This window comes from Ursus arctos, unplaced genomic scaffold (assembly GCF_023065955.2).
Source record: "Ursus arctos isolate Adak ecotype North America unplaced genomic scaffold, UrsArc2.0 scaffold_5, whole genome shotgun sequence".
NCBI lineage: Eukaryota > Metazoa > Chordata > Mammalia > Carnivora > Ursidae > Ursus > Ursus arctos.
The window spans coordinates 580,234-597,637 of record NW_026623067.1 but is presented as its reverse complement, the minus strand read 5'-3'; the positions used below and the strand labels follow the sequence as shown (position 1 = coordinate 597,637).

Sequence of the window (17,404 nt, the reverse complement as noted above, 5' to 3'; positions counted from 1 at the left end):
CAACCTTTTCTAATGGCTTTCCTCCTTTTTTTTGGAAATTTTGTTTGGAAATTTTAATATGCCTTTCTTAATATTTGATAGAGCAGACAAAACTCGGTCACAAATGTGACCTAATTGACGTCTATGGAACATTCGATAATAAGTGCAGAATACATTATTTTCCAGCGGTCATAGACTATTTACCCAAACAGATGATATGTTGGACCATGAATCATGTCTACATTTTAAAATACTGAAAATGACTAGATTCTATTCTTAGGCCTCCAAGGAATAGAGCCCTAGTCCTCATCAAAAGAAGACCAGGCAGTCCCTCTATGTTTAAAAATTCAATGTAACTTTGCTGCATATCTTAAGGGTCAGAGAGGGGATCGCAGTGGATATTTGCCACCTTTTCTACATCAGGGCTCACACACAATGGCCCTTTGTCTCTGAAGAACACTGACTATCCTAACGTAGACAGGAGTTAAGCCTCCTATCAGAGTTCTGCATGTGCCAGCCACACCTGGCAGTCTTGGCCTGGGCCCACCACCACCTCCCTCCAGCTTTCCTTCTTGGTGGCATTGAGTTAAGGGAGTCAACATAGCCATATGGAGATGGGAGCTCCCCTCTCCTAGTGATGATGGTGCTATTGTCCCCACCAGTCTATCAACATGATTTCTGAGAGAATTACGACACAATAGCAGCTTCTTGACCTTCCTTAAGGTTTAAAAATCATCTTGTGAGTCATCTTTTCAAAAAACGGTTTCACCATGTGTTCTTTTCTCTGGAAAAGAAATAGACCCAATGGTAATTATGGCTCCTGAGCACCTGCTCTTGGGAGATTGCATAGTGGCTCTGTTTAGCAGTCTCCCTCTTAAACTTCTCAACTAGGGTGTATATAGAATGAGTCCCATTTCCTAGATGGATAGACAAGGGCTCAGAGATTATATGAATTACAGAGGATTTTAGTGTCAGAAACCTAAGTGGGATCTCCAAACTGACTCCAAAACCCTTGTTCTTCCATACAGGGTACCATTTCGCTCTTACCTCTGGTCTTGTTGATCTGGAAACCTAGGAAGTATTAGGATTTTCTTGTGTGGCCAAATGGAACGAATTCGGCTGCCTTTTCACCTCTGCCCATCATGACCATGAAGATAATTATCTCAGTGGAGGACCTTTGAGTAAGAGACTTAAAGATCCCTTAGAATAGAGATACTATACTATTTTTCTGATATTAAAGTGCCTGAAAGAACTATCCTTTTTTAATTGATGGAAGCTCTTGGTGGAAAGGTCGGAAAGACTATTTGAAAACACTCAGCCTCTTCTACAGAGTGAGACAATGCCTCTAAAGATTGCTAAAATATTCCCTTACCTCTGATTATTTACTTCCCAACTATCGCAGTGTTTCTATGTTAGGATTACGATTTCCATGAGGCAAAAGTTGCGGAGAAAGAACTTAGTGTATCCAGGGGCACTTTCGTATTGTGACAGTGAGCTATTCTGTTGTATTCTGTAGTCCAAGGGAATGGTGCCAGACATCTCTAAGATGTCTAAAATTCTGACTGTAAATGATCTCTATGCTTCAGAGATTTGGGCAGGACAAGGGAGGAGTCCAGAGACTGCAAACGCCTCTGTTACCTGTGTTGACCATGGAGCAGGTAACCTTCTGTAGGGGTCCTTTTGATGTCTCTGAGCTATGGGAAAGGTGCTTTCATCTCAAGCTCCTCCATTTGGTAGTGGTGATAAGGATAAGAGTAATTTTTATCCCATACCATCTGTGGACCCTGATCTTGACCTCCTAGGGAAACCCTCCTTTATCATTTCACCCAGCTCAAAATGACCGGGCAAACCCTCAAAGCATGGGCCCTATTTCTGCCCCCAGCACATATTGTCCATCTGTTTCAAAAACAAAAAAGAGAACAAAAAAATGCCCTTGCCAACATCAAGGTGAGAACACAAAAGAACCTCTCTGTCCCCCGTAAGATTAAAGTCATACCGACTTGTACATACTGAAAAGATAAGAAAAGTCTGTCACTTTCTGGGATCTTCTGCCTCATCGTGATGGGTAACTGTACCTAACACAAAACAGAACAAATATATAACCCTGCCCTAAATGTTCCTTCCCTGGAGCACTCCCTTCTTTGTGAAGACTGTGTCTCCCAGGCATCTGACCTGACTTGGGTTTGAATAAAACTCTCTTCATTTCTCTCTAAAATGTTTTAAAATGTTCCTTCCTTTAGTGTTGACAATAACACTATGTTTTCTTTTCAAGTGAAAAATAAATGTTCCTGGTTCACAACCGTGACAGCTGTTCCTCCTGGCCCCTACCCTGCAGAACCAAGCATGTGTATATAGATTCCAGCACAAATGGGCTCATCCTAGAAGGATGCTTTGAAGGTCTGAGAAGCACTATCCACTCCATGGGTGAGACAAGAAGGCAAAGCTATTCCCGCTTGGAGCATTCCTTTTGGGGCTTAAAATTGCCTTGGACATGCATGAAAGCATTGCCATTTCCTAAAGCCCAAAGCTGGAACAGTCTGAGAGCAGCTGACCTAGCCAGAATCCAGGCACACACCTGTAGGAAGGGTTGGTGCAGAAGGGAAGGGGCAGGGCTCTGAGGGTGTTCTGCAGCTAGAGGGGTCCGCGGAAGGGGCAGTGTATGTGTGTGTGTGTGTGTGCTTGGGGCCCTGCCCGTGATCACAGTCATGCCTGCGCTGGGCATTGAGCCAAGGAGGCAGGTCTTGGACCCCTTGCACTCCCAGAGTTGTGAGTCATGGGGCCGGTTGCCCCGCATTCAAGGGGCTGGAAACCGCACACTCCCAAACCAATCACCCCATGGGGGTGGAGCTACGTCTCTGTGGGCAAACCCAGAGCAGACCTAGGATGCAGACTGGGAACCAGGGAAGGGGAGCTCTGAGAGATTCAACGTGTGGAGTTCCTGGCTGAGTGAATGCATGCTGTGTGCCTGTGTGGGGCATGGTCTGGGAGTAGGGGCACCCCGGGTGAGAGGTGGGGTTCTGGAAGGGCATGTGGAGGGAGTTCATTTGGAGACTCAGTTGAGTTTTCTTTTTCCCTTGATAGTCTCTTCTGCCTACTCTCTGTCAACTGGCCTTACATAGCAAACACATGGACTCCAGGGCACCTGCTCAGCAGAGCTTTTGTGGTATTGGTCGCAGACATTCCAGGGTTTCACTTGTTCCCCAGCAAGAGCGAGAGTAAGGACCGCACGGTCCCCAACTTCAGTGCGGTGCCCCTGTCCCCCGACACAGTGCAGGTAATGGACCTTGAGCAGTTCCCCAAGTTCAGCAGGGTGTTCCCTGTTCCTTCAGGCACATGTGTGGCACTAGGAAACCCCAGAGCCGTTACCCAACTTCAGCATTGTGCTGCCTGTTCCCTGGGAATGGTGGCAATGGGCTGGAAGATAATTACTACTAAAAGACAAGTCTGTGTTTCCCCTTCTCCCAGAAACTGCAGCAGGCATGCTGATTTTAGGTCCGAGGAGCCGCCTTCTCCCCACCTAACAACACTTCTCTTCTCTGGCTCCATGAGTCCCGAGGTTTTGAACGTCTGCATCTGAGTCAGTGAGGCAGCTTGACACAGGACACCAGCATTCAGAGAAAGCGGCAGGTCCATTTGGAGAAATGTCATATCCACGTCAGGACTGGAGGTAACACCTCTCATTAACCCACTATCCCCTGGGCTTTTCTCTTTTCTCTAGTTGAGCCATGAAGTAAAACTTAAGTAATAGTTGTCAGTGTTCTGAATTTGGTGAAGGAGGTACTTAGTTTCTGAGCTTAGAGCACTTTGCAGGGGATCCCATTTTCTCTGTTCATTGACTGCTTATGAATGTATTTTGAACAGCTGTTTCCTAGAAACACTCTTTCATTAGAAAGGGAAGGTGAGGTTTACTCTTTGTGTATTTTTAAGATATACATCTAACAGTGTTTATTCAGTTGGGCCTACGATATGGGTGAGTGGCCACCATTTAGGGTTAGATGGATTTTTGTCGTCAGATACAGATATGGATGATGTCTTGTCATTTGTCAAAGGTGATGTTTCATTACTGATTAGTCTTTTCATCCCAAGAATTACAATGAGGGTCGAGGGAAAATTCAAAATTATTCAAAGCAGCCTTTTCCTGTTTAAAAGTTAAGCTTGACTATCTAGCTTTACTAGATGTATCAACTCAATATTTTGAGGTGCCATATTCTCTCTGTCATTTCTTTGGTGGTGCAGTCAGAAGGAGAGTCTTTGGGAATTCCTTTGGATAGAGTCATGCTGGTGGCTTCAAGGGGCCTGGTGACGGGAGCCCTGGGCTGAGTTCTGGAACTACTTGCTTGACGCTGGGTGAGTCAGGTTATCCCACAGAGTTTCTGTTTCCTCCTTATGAGATTGCTGGAAGGTGAAATAAGTCAAGCAGAGAAAGGCAATTTTGATACGGATTCACTCATTTATGGAACAGGAGAAATAGCAGGGAGCTCAGTAGGAGAAGGAAGGGAAGAATGAAGGGTGGGGTAAACAGAAGGGGGAATGAACCACGACAGACTATGGACTCTGGGAAACAAACTGAGGGCTTCAGAGGGATTTGGTGGGGGGTTGGGATAGGCCGGCGATGGGTATTAAGGAGGGCACGTATTGCATGGAGCCCTGGGTGTTGTACGCAAACAATGAATCATGGAACACTACATCAAAAACTAAGGATGTAGTGTATGGTGACTAACATAACATAATAAAAAAAAATTTAAAAAAGAAAATAAAGAAATTGATGGAAGGTCATATCTGTGGAAAGTCTTTACACAGAAACTGTTCTGCCTATTGAAGAGCAACTAAAAACGAGGTGATTTGGGCTCTATTATTCTGTAAATAATAATTTTAAAACTCCCCGTCCTAGGGATATGGTATTTTATTGCATAAGGAGGCCTGAGAAGGCTGCAATGAAAGACTGCGATCTCAGAACACGTTCATGTTCCATGCATACATCACTTAACAGTTTGCACAGGTAGGAAGGTAAGTGGAGATAAATATGAAAGAAAGGGAAAGAAGGTGTGAACCATTCATTAGGTAGCCTTCTCCCTTTCTCAGGAAAGCCTTGGGCCAGTGTAATTTTGGGAAAGGAGGGGGAATCCTGGAGCTTTGCAGCAGATGGGGGTTCCAGGTCTGGGTAGAGGTGACGGGTCCCAGAGGAGAGCTGAGTGCATTCTGCAGCAGGGTATGGGCAGGGCGCGCTCGTGGGGTGGCTGTGGTCTCCCATGTGAACGTTGTGACAGGTGAGGGCTGTGAGCTGGTTCCTGGCTGAGGACAGTTGAGGCACAGGTGGAGAGCTGGCCGAGTCCCTTCTTCAGGGCCACCAGCCTCAGCCAGCACACACAGAATCATCGTTTGTCCCTGTCACTCCCATTCAGGCAGTCAGAGTTGCCAGGCCGAGATGTTTGCTGGAGCTTCTTTCCTTGCATGTGTGTGAAGTTTCAAACCTGAAGTGATGGACATGATGGGTCCTCAGAAAATCCGTAACTCTTTTATTTCCTGCTCTTATATCGACCAGTGAAGTGAATCGGACCGGCTAGTAGAAGGGGCTATCTGTGCGTTTTTATTTCCCAGTTTAATTAAAGAATGGGAAAACAGTCTTGTGAAGTATTAAAAGAATCCTTTGTTGGTGTTCATGTCCCCCCCCCCCCCCGGGGTGGGGGTGCTTACCTGGAGACCCATCCAGGGCTCTGGAAGCTTGACCCGGTGAGTCACTTGCGACTTGAGCTGGGGAATTAATGAAGAAAACAGAATGAATGCGGGAGTTTGCCTGTATCGTTTGGACTCAGACAAGTCCATGTAGCATCGGAACTCTTCACCCATGAGGCGTGTCGGGATCCCTGAGGTTGTGGGCTTTGCTTTATGGGCTGAGGTTTTGTCTTCATCCTTATCTGGACAAGAGTCATGCCATCTGGCAATGGAGATCCAAATCCTTAGGTGACCATATCATCATCATCATTATCATGATTATTAATTATTATTATTTTAAGAAGCAAGAGAGACATTGACTTTGAAATAAAATTATCAAAAGAAAGAACACAAGGTCAAATATATACGTGATGATTGAACTTGTGGTATCTCTCATTGGTGTGGGTCTTGTAGGGCTGCCCGAATGAGAAAGACCAAGGAATTCTATGTGGATAAAAGTGTGCTGTACACAGGGATTGTTTTATTCCATCATTTGACCTCTCTCTCTGAAGGGAAAATAGAGTGGTGACTGGAGCTTGGTTCTGATTGGAAGGCCTGGGAGGTCAGTGAATCGAAAGAGCAGTGTTCATGCTTACATGGTTCTCAGTGCCCAGTGAGCGAAGTTTGGACACTTGGACTCGGAAGCATTGGTGTTCAGGGAGGATGTTGTCCGAGTTTGCAGCACATCAAATCACTTGGCTGGTCTGCCTATTGGGCCAGTTTCTGCCTTTCTAAGGGCAGCTTGAAAGTGGCTTGTAAACCTAGGACATTTGTGGAGTGTTCTGCATGGGACCACTGTGTGGGCCAGTGTAGACACAACACAGGGAATTCCAGAGCTAATGATGAGCATGTTTGTGAGGCTGGAGTTTGCTTCTCTGTGAGAAGGATTGAGCTGGAGTGGAAAGAAGTCTCTGGGTCTTAGGACTCACTGAGCCGATCCAAGCCTGGCAGGGTGCTGAGATCAGATGTCTGTTTCCCAGGATTTTGGCCAGAGGGATATTTGGGCTCTGGGCAGCATCTCTGCTCAGTTTTCTTGGATGAGCACCTCAGGGAAGAGGAGTAAGTGTGTGTGCTCACCTGTCATCGAGGAAGGTTTCTGGTTTCAGGTTTCGTGTACAGGTGAATTCCTCATATGGCTCCCTTACCTGATGGTGTTCAGGGTGCAGGAGGTGGATGGACCCCCTCGTCCCGGGCATCCTGGCTGTGTAAGAGTCCTGGGGCACCTTTCCCCCTGGACTTTGGACCAGGAAATTGGGAGCAGTAGGTGATGAAGCCATCAGTTGATGCCTCAGTTTCTTCCCTGCCAAGATGAACTGGAGATTATAATAAGTGCTATGGAAATATAAAGGAGGAGACAGGACTGGGGGTGCTGAAGGGAAGGTGGGGGTGGTGTTTGGTATTCACATAGGGGTCAGGTGGTACTTCACTAGGAGGGTGATGCTTGAGTCAAGATCTAGGGAAGGTCAGTGATATCACATGAAGAGCATTCTAAACAGAATGGAAAGCATGTGCAAAGGCCCCAGGGAAGGAGCATACCAGGTGCATCCATGAGCTACAAGATGGCCCTGTGACCACAGGCGACAGCTTAGGACTTGCATCATCAAGGTGACAGAGTGTGACAGAAAGCCATAGCAGGGCTGTGACCCCATGGGACCCTGTTTCACTGGGTCATCCTGGCTGCAGGGTTGAGAACAGATGACAGAGGGTTGAGGTTGGGCAAGGGAGGTCAATGATGACTCTTTTCCAGGAACTCAGGCAAGAGATGGGCTCCAGTGTGGTCCAGACAGGCGGCCTTGAAAGGAGTGGTGAGTCCTACGGTGGGTACGTCTTGAAGATGGAGCTCACAGAATTTGCCGACAGCTTAGATATTGAGGATGGGAGAAAGGAGGAACTGGGGTAACTCCCAGCTGTTGTGGGTTGTCCTGAGCGAGGGGAAGGAGAAGGTATCTGGGGGTAGGAGGTAGTCCGCATTCGGCATGCTGAGGAAGGTGCCTTTCTGGGTGGATCTGCTGAGGTTTGTTTCCAGGAGAAGCTTTCACATCTCCTCCCTCAGCAACGGTGAAGTATAAGTATTCCCCATTTTTTAAAAGTTCATGGGAAGACACTTGGCTTTTTGGAAAGATCTCCGTTATCACCTGGTTTCACTAATGGGAAGAAACCTGAAGAGGATGTTCCTTATGAAAAGAGTTGAACGGTGAGCTTTGCATTCAGCATCTGTTTGGGGAGAAGCACGACAGACGCAGTGTGCACCGTAACCAGCTCCTTCCTGTAAACCGCTCTCCGTGTCCAGCCACCAGCGCTTTGAATTCTGTTTGTGAGCATCTGCTGTGCTTTCTCTCCATTTATTTTCGGCATCCATTAGGAATTGTGTCCTGGGTCCTGAGAAATGCCAACAATAAGTAAATTTAGGAGTCTGAGCATGGTCACTAATTTTTCCATATTAATTAATGGTCATTCCTTCTTTACACCCTTTCTGCTCTGAAAGGTTTCCTAGGAGTACTGTACTTTCAAAGAGCTGGGGAACCTGTACCCCATCCTGCGGGGTTCACTTTAGTCTCCATGCTGCACAGAACATTCCATGGCTGTCGGATTTTAACACACAAACCTGTATCTTTGACCACCTTCACCCTTCCCATCCTCCTCTGAATCAGGCACCCACAAATCTATTCTCCATATCTATGTGTTCAGTAATTTCTTTCCCCATGTTGTATGTACATGTGAGCATCTGTAATTGTCTTTCTGTGTCTGAGTTCTTCAGGAGGGAGCCCCATCAGTCATCTGATAGAGCACTTTCATGGATCCCCTGTGAGGCAAGGATGATGCCCGGCCTTGGAGGGGGGCCACAGGTCTGCCCTCAGGATCCATGTCTCCCACTCCAGCCTTTTCAGAATGGACCTCTCACACCAAATCTAGGGTTAGGGGTAAGGCATAGGAGAATGAGAGTTCCAATAGGGTGGATGTGTCCAGAATTTCCACGGTGGGGGCGGGGATTGATGGCATGGGTTGGGGTGAGTGTGAAGCAGTGGGTTTGTGCCCATGAGCCAGTGAATGTGGGGGATCGAGGGAATCAAGTACAGAAGTAATTAGGATTTCTCCCCCTCGACCTCCTTTCTGGAGTCCCAAATAAAACGGTTTCGCTTTGGGTGGCATACTGAGGCCTTAGGTATGACTCAGGCTTCTTCATCTCCGTATCTTTGGAGGCAGACCTCTGGGAGTGGACTACTCAGAATCCAACCTATGATTACTGTCATGGAGGGGAGGATGGAAAGCCCGATTGACCGGCTCTAAACAAACTGACCTGGGGGCTGAGGAGAGTGCCAGTGTCACGGATGAGGGCCTAGAGTTCCGCTGAAAGTGGAGATTCGCTGGGCTTAGGTCAGGTGTTCACTTAGGTTTCTTCTCGCAAAACTTTCTGGAGTCCCAAATGGCATATTTTAGTTCTGTGTGGCAGGCTACTGCCTAACATTGCTCAGTGGTACCTGATCCCTGTGCTTTGGAGTCAGGCGTATGGGAATAAACCTAACAGACCCCAAACTAGAATTAAGGCGTGGGTCTAGGGGCATGGCCCTAAAGATCAGCCAGCAGATGCGACCTTCCAGGGGCCAAGAGTAGGGCATGATTTGGGTTGCATCTGAAACACAGCAGTTGCAGGCAGGGGGGCTTTGAATGTGGGGTTCGTTGGGTTTGGAACAGCTGGGAATTCATAACTTCTGCTCTGCATTCCTTCTGTGGGTCCAAATGGCACAGTTTCCATCTGCATGGCATGCTGATTTGCAGGTATGACTCAGGTTTCCCCAGTCGCTGTGTGTTTGCCTCCTGGAAAGACCTCTTGGAAGCCAACGGAACATTTGGCTTAGGGCTGAGGAGCCTGGGAGGGACCATCTCCTGGTTTTGAGCTCACCATTGCTGTGTCCTGATTTGAGTAGGTGGGTTGTGGAGAAGGGAAGGCTCAGGGTTTTGGTCCAAGGGGACCCTGAATGCGGGAGCCAGCTAGAATTGATTCAGTGGGATATGCAGATTTTTCAGCCCCCGAATACCTCTGCATCCCAGATGGTACGTTTTCTTTCTGTGTGGCATGCTGAGGCCTCAGATAGGGCTCAGGTTTCCCAAATCCCTATATCTTTGTGCCATCTCTCTAGGAGTGGACCCCTGAGTACCCAAGCTATGGTGAGTGTCACGCCCTAGGAGGCTGCAAAGCCCAATCGACTGGCTCTGCCACCCTGTTGAGGCTCAGGAGAGTGGGCTGGAGAGACTGTCGGCACAGTGTTTAGGGGTCAGGAATCCACTGGAAGTGATTTTCTCTTTGCTTTGGTCAGGTGTTCCCTGAGGTTTCTCCTTCTCAGAGTGCTTTCTGGAGTCCCAGATGACAACCTTTCCTTCTGTGTGGCAGGCTTTGTGTCCTGACATTGCTCAGCAGTCCCCATTCCCTGGTCCTTGGAGCTAGATGTCTCGGAATGGACCTCACACTACTCAACGTGTAGTAAGGGCACGGGTCTAGGTGTATGGCTGTTCAGATGGGCCATCCGATGTGAGATTCCAGGGGCCTAAGAGGAGGGTGTGCTTTGGGTTGAATGTCAGACACAGGAGTTGCCCACAGGGGGTCTGTGGAAGTGGTGTCTCGCTGGGATTGGATCAGGTAGGCATTCTTATTTCTCTTCCTCTGCAGGTCCAAATGGTACGGTTTCCCTCTCTGTGGCATGCTGATTCACCAATGTGGCTCAGGTTTCCCCAGTCCCTGTGTGTTTAGTGCTTGGCTCCTGGAATGGTCTCTGGGAACCCAACGGAGCATTTGGCTTAGGGCTCAGGAGCATGGGAAAGACCATATCTTGGTTTTGAACTCAGCATTGCCGTGTCCTGATTTGAGTAGGTGGGTTGTGGAGAAAGGAAGGCTCAGGGTTTTCATCCAAGGGTCTCCTGAATGCGGGAGCTGGACGGGATTGACTGTGCGGGATATGCAGATTTCTCCTGCTCCTAATAGCCTCTAGAGTCCCAGATGGCACTCTTTCTTTCTGTGTGGCATGCTTTGGCCCCAATCGGGCTCAGGCTTCCCCAATACCTATATCTTTGTGCTGTGTCTCTAGGAGTGAAACCCTGAGAACCCAACCTAATGTTAATGTCAGGCCCTAGGAGGATGGAAATCTCAATCGGCTGGCTCTGCGACCCTATCGGGTCTGAGGAGAGTGGGTTGGGGAGACTGTCGGCACAGTGTTTAGGGGCCAGGAATCTGCTGGAATTGGTTTCGTCTGGGCTTGGGTCAGGTGTTCCCTGAGGTTTCCCCGTCTCAGAGTGCTTTCTGGAGTCCCAAATGGCAGCCATGTATAGTGTTGTGTCTTTCCTTGTATAGTGTTGTGTCTCAGAGATAAGTGTTTTTCATTTTCATCAGGCGTCCGTGACCAATTTGATGAATGCTTCCATATTCATGAATGATGATATTATGGGTAAGTGGGTTCCTGTACAATGTTCTTTCTTACCTATAAGTTTATGGCACTTTGGTTAGGTTGCTGCAATCACTTATGATAGGGAGTCCACATTAACCAAATATATTGTATGTTGTAAGATGGTTCCTGTACACTGTTGTTTCTCAGTTATATGTTCGGAGGACTTACCCAGTGGAACCATAACCACCTTGATTCATGCTTCCATCTTCAGAAGGCTGATGTGATTTGAAGGGCATTATCCTCACACCATTGTTTCTTAGCTATAAGTATGGGAAAATTTCCCTAGGCCTACACACACAATGTTGAATAGGCATCAGTATTGATTAGGCTGATGTTAGTTGAAGGTGTTTTCCTGTACACGGTGGTTCATTACCAATAAGGATGGGGAATAGTCCTCAAGATTCAAGAAACTGTTCATTAATGCTTCCATATTCATGAAAGATGCTGTTAATTGTTAATGCTATTCTGTAAAGTGGTGTTGTCAAGGGATAGGTATGTGGTCCTTTTCTTCTGATTCTACCTCCTCCTTGGTTCATGTTTCCATATTCATGAATGGTGATGTTCATTGTAAGGGGTTCTATCCTCTACACGGTTTTTTCTTAGATATATGTATGCGGTTTGGTGATTCATACACACCCTATTTTCTGAAGGATTGTATAATCATGAGGGTGATTTTAGCTGAGGGCAGTCCCTATACACTGTTGTTTCTTACAGATATGTACTTAGACCTTTCCTAAAGCTTCGACAACCACTTTGAGTCATGCTTCCCTATTTCTAATCAGTGATATTATTGGTAGACATTATCCTGACACTGTTGTTTCCTAGAGAGAAGGGTGTGGTCATTTCCCTAGGACTGCAACACAATTTTGCGAAGGGATCCCTATGCAGGAGGTTGCTTTAATTGGAGGACGGTTCAAAGACACTGCTATCTATTACGTACAAGAATGGGGCACAAATTTCATGTTTCAAGACCACTATGGTAAAATCTTCCTTACTCTTGAAAGATGATGTTCATTGGTCTTTCCTTGTATAGTGTTGCGTCTCAGAGATAAGTTTTTGGCACTCTTGTCAGGCTTCCACAACCATTTTGGTTAATGCTTCCATATTCATGAATTTTGATATTAGGGCTAAGTGGGTTCCCGTACACTGTTGTTTCTTACAGATAAGTTTATGGCCTTTTCATTACATTGCCACAACCATTTACGATAAGGATGCCACATTAACCAAAGATATTGTACGTTGTAAGATGGCTCCTGTACACTGTTGTTTCTCAGCTTTATGTTCGTAGGCCTTACCAGAGGGTACCCTAGTGACCTTGACCTATGCTTTCGTCTTTAGGAAGGCTGATGTGACTTGAAAGGCATTATCCTGACACTGTTGTTTCTTAGCTATAATTATGTGGACCTTTCCCTAGGCGTACACACCCAATCTTGAATAGGGATCAGTGTTGAGGAGGCTGATATTAGTTGAAGGTGTTTTCCTGTATACGGTGGTATATTACCAATAAGGTTGGGGCACGGTCCTCAAGATTTACAAACTTTTCATTAGGGGCACCTGGGTAGCACAGCCGTTAAGCGTCTGCCTTCGGCTCTGGGCGTGATCCTGGCGTTATGGGATCGAGCCCCACATCAGGCTCCTCTGCTATGAGCCTGCTTCTTCCTCTCCCACTCCCCCTACTTGTGTTCCCTCTCTCGCTGGTTGTCTCTATCTCTGTCAAATAAATAAATAAAATCTTTAAAAAATAAAAATAAAAAATAAAAACTTTTCATTAATGTTTCCATATTCATGAAAGATGATGTTAATTGTTAATGCTATTCTCTAAAGTGGTATTGTCTTGGGATATGTATGTGGTCCTTTCCCTCTAATTCCACCTCCACCTTGGATCATATTTCCATATGCGTGAATGCTGATATCCATTGTAAGGGGTTCTTTCCTGTACACTGTTGTTTCTTAGATATATGTATGCGTGCCTTTGGTGATTCATAACCCCCTATTTTCTTTTTTTTAGTGTTTTTTAAATTATTTTATGTTAGTCACCATACAGTATATCCCTTGTTTTTGATGTAAATTTCAATGATTCATTAGTTGCGTATAACACCCAGTGCACCATACAATACGTACCCTCCTTAATGCCCATCACCAGCCTCTCCCATTCCCTCACCCCTCACCCCTCTGAAACAATCAGTTTCTATCTCAGAGTCCATTATCTGCCATGCTTTATTCCCCCTTCTCATTACCCCCCCTTTTTATCCCTTTCTTCTCTTACCGATCTTCCTAGTTCTTATGTTCCATAATTGAGAGAAAAAATATGATAATTGTCTTTCTCTGCTTGACTTATTTCACTTAGCATTACCTCCTCCAGTACCGTCCATGTTGCAGCAAATGTTGAGAAATCATTGGTCTTTCCTTGTATACTGTTGTGTCTCAGAGATAAGTTTTTGGCACTTTCGTAAGGCTCCACGACCACGTTGGTGAATGCTTCCATACTCATTATTAATGATGTCATGGCTAAGTGGGTTCCCGTACACTGTTGTTTCTTACAGATAAATTTTTGGCATTGTAGTTATGTTGCCAGAACCACTTACAAAAAATTGTACGTTGTAATATATTTCCTGTACACTGTGGTTTCTCAGGTATATTTCAGTAGGCTTTTCCTAATGGTACTATAACCACCTAGATTCCTGCTTCCATCTTCAGGAAGGCTGATGTAACTTGAAGGGCATTATCCTGACACCGTTGTTTCTTAGCTATAAGTATGTGGACTTTTACCTAGGCCTACAGAGCCAAAATTGAATCGGGATCAGTGTTGAGGAGGCTGATGTGAGTTGAAGGTGTCTTCCTGTACACAGTGGTTCATTAGCAATAAGGATTGGGCAGAGTCCCCGAGATTCCAGAACCTTTTCATTAATTCTTCCTTACTTGTGAAGGATTATGTTCATTGGTCTTTCCTTGTATAGTGTTGTGTCTCAGAGATAAGTGTTTGGCACTTTAGTCAGGCTTTCACGTCCAATTTGGTTACTGCTTCCATATTCACGAAGGATGATGTTAGGGCTAAGCGGGTTCCTGTACACTGTTGTTTCATATAAAAAAGCTTAAGGATTTTCTTTACGATGCCACAACCACTTACGATAGAGATTCCACATTAACCAAAGATACTGTATGTTGTAAGAGGGTTCCTGTACACTGTTTTTTCTCAGCTTTATGTTCGAAGGCCTTTCCTAACGGTACCATAACCACTTTGATTCCTCCTTCCATCTTCAGGGAAGTCTGATGTGACTTGAAGGGAATTATGCTGACACCGTTGTTTCTTATCTCTAAGTATGTGGACATTTCCCTAGGCCAACACACCCAGTGTTGAGTTGGGATCACTATTGAGGAGGTTGATATGAGTTGAAGGTGTTTTCCTGTACACGGTGGTTTATTACCTAAAGGATGGGGCAAAGTCTTGGTAATTCCAGAACCTTTTCATTCATGCTTCCATAATCATGAAAGATGGTGTTCATTGGTCTTTCCTTGTATAGTGTTGTCTCTCAGAGATACGTGTTTTGCACTTTCGTAGGCTTCCACGACCATTTTCGTTAATGCTTCCATGTTCACGAATGATGGTGTTAGGGCTAATTTGTTCTTGTACACTGTTGTTTCTTACAGATTAGTTTATGGCATGTTCTTTACGTTGCCACAACCACTTACGATAGGAATTCTAAACTGAGCAAAGATACTGTACGTTATTTGTTATTTTTTTACTTTAATTTCTGCCAGATTTGGTCTCATTTCTGCCCTTAGAGATTCTATATTCTCATCAATATTTTCGTTAATACTTTTTCAATTCTACACACCATCTTCACCTTTGTTACTCTGAATTCCATTTCTGATAATTTGGTTATGTCCATATCCATTAGTTCTGTGGCAGAAGCCACAGACTCATTTTCTTTTCTTTGCTGGGGTGGATTTCTCCTTCTAGACATTCTAATGAGAAGTTGTGGGTTTGTCCAGAACCCAAATTATTGACTGGGACCCAGGCCATGAGCCCTTGTTTTATGGGGATCTTAGGGATGTGGGCTTCTTGATTTTTCAGCCTGCCTTCTGGGGGAGGGGCCTGCCAAGCCGATATTAAGGTTAACCCTGTTTGGGTATAGTCTCTGTGTCCCCTGCAAGGGGGGATGGGGATGGGCACAGAGTAATTCGGTATTTCCAGGCTTTTGTTCTCTGGCGGCTTTCCCTGGTGTTTTGCTGTGCCTCTTCTGAGAGCCAGAGCAGCAGTGGCCAAATTTCATCCTCTGTCTCAGAGGGATTGCGGACAGTTCTCCACTGATGTTCTGGCCACTTTAACTCTGTTTCTGTTGGTGCTGCTCAACCCTGCACTGTCCGGGATGTGAGCCCCACACCTGGCATCCCAGCTCTCACCTACAGGGCCAGTGTGTCTCTGTCCTTTGTGTTTCTAACACCGCCAGCCACCAGCGGCCCCTGAATGCTCCAGGAGCATTATGTGTCTCTTTCTTACACACTTTTGCACATGCTTCCGTTTTCATGACAGAGGACTGTGAGATGCCAGATGGTTTCTCTACGGTGTTCCTTCATTGATTCAGTATATGGCACTTTCCTTATGTTTTCTTAGGCACCTGTACAAATGGTTTCATCTTCACCACCGAAGACGTGACTTCAAAGATGGCTTTGGTACAATGTTCTTTCCTAAGATTGGTTCACGTCCCTTTCCTTATGCTTTTATTCCCAATCAGACACATGCTTCCATCATCATGACAGTTTATGGGACTTGGAAAACCCTTTCCATACCCTCTTCTTCCTGAGATTACGTCTATGGCTGTTTCCTTAAGGTTCAACACACGTATTGGTAAACCCTGCTGTTTTCACTGATCAACGTTGCCTTGTCTCTACAAAAACATGGTTCACTGAATTGACTGATGGCACTTTCCTTTCGTTTTCACACAACCTTTTTGAAGGGCTTTCCTCCTCATGACTGATGTGAGTTGAGAGATGCTTTCTGTGTAGTGTTCTTACGTCGTTAAATGAAGGGCATTATCTTGATGCTTGCAGACACCGTTTGGCACAATGCTCCCACTTCATGACACCAGATGTGAGGTGCAAGATGCTTTCACATAGAGTGTTCTCTCCTTGAGTAAAGTAGGTGACCCTTTCCCTATGCATTCGTAGACACTTTTTTTTTTATAATGATTTTTTATTATATTATGTTAGTCACCATACAGTACATCCCCGCTTTTCGATGTAAGGCTCGATGATTCATTAGTTGTGTATAACACCCAGTGCACCATGCAATATGTGCCCTCCTTACTACCCATCACCGGCCTATCCCATTCCCCCACACCCTCCCCTCTGAAGTCCTCAGTTTGTTTCTCATAGTCCATAGTCTCTCATGTTTCATTCCCCCTTCTGATTACCCCCCCTTTCTTTATCCCTTTCTTCTCCTACCGATCTTCCTAGTTCTTTTGTTCCATAGATGAGAGAAATCATATGATAGTTGTCTTTCTCTGCATGACTTATTTCACTTAGCATTATCTCCTCCAGTGCCGTCCATGTTGTAGCAAATGTTGAGAACTCGTTCTTTCTGATAGCTGAGTAATATTCCATTGTATGTATGGACCACAACTTCTTAATCCAGTCATCTGTTGCAGGGCATCTCGGCTCCTTCCACGATTTAGCTATTGTGGACATTGCTGCTATGAACATTGGGGTGCATATGGCCCTTCTCTTCACCACGTCTGTATCTTTGGGGTAAACACCCAGTAGTGCAATGGCTGGATCATAAGGTAGATCGATTTTTAACTTTTTAAGGGACCTCCACACTGTTTTCCAGAGTGGCTGTACCAACTTGCATTCCCACCAACAATGTAGGAGGGATCCCCTTTCTCCACATCCTCTCCAACAATTGTTGTTTCTTGCCTTGTCTATTTTTGCCATTCTAACTGGCGTAAGGTGGTATCTCAGTGAAGTTTTGATTTGAATTTCCTTGATGGCTAATGATTTTGAACATTTTTTCATGTGTCTGTTAGCCATTTGTATGTCTTCATTGGAAAAGTGTCTGTTCATATCTTCTGCCCATTTTTTGATTTATTTGTTTCTCGTGTATTGAGTTTGAGAAGTTCTTTGTAGATCTTGGATACCAGTCCTTTATCTGTAGTGTCATTTGCAAATATATTCTCCCATTCCGTGGGCTGCCTCTTAGTTTTTCTGTTTCCTTGGCTGTGCAGAAACTTTTAATCTTGATGAAGTCCCATGAATTCATTTTATCTTTTGTTTCT

General features: G+C 45.4%; 1 long non-coding RNA gene across 1 annotated transcript; it reads left to right on the top strand.

The window, feature by feature from the left end:
• The first annotated feature begins 1,988 nt into the window (after window positions 1–1,988).
• LOC130542775 (uncharacterized) lies at window positions 1,989–4,810 on the top strand. The gene is made up of 3 exons (XR_008957566.1): window positions 1,989–2,403; window positions 3,061–3,646; window positions 4,216–4,810. It is a non-coding gene; the product is annotated as an uncharacterized LOC130542775 (long non-coding RNA).
• The last annotated feature ends 12,594 nt before the right edge of the window (window positions 4,811–17,404 follow it).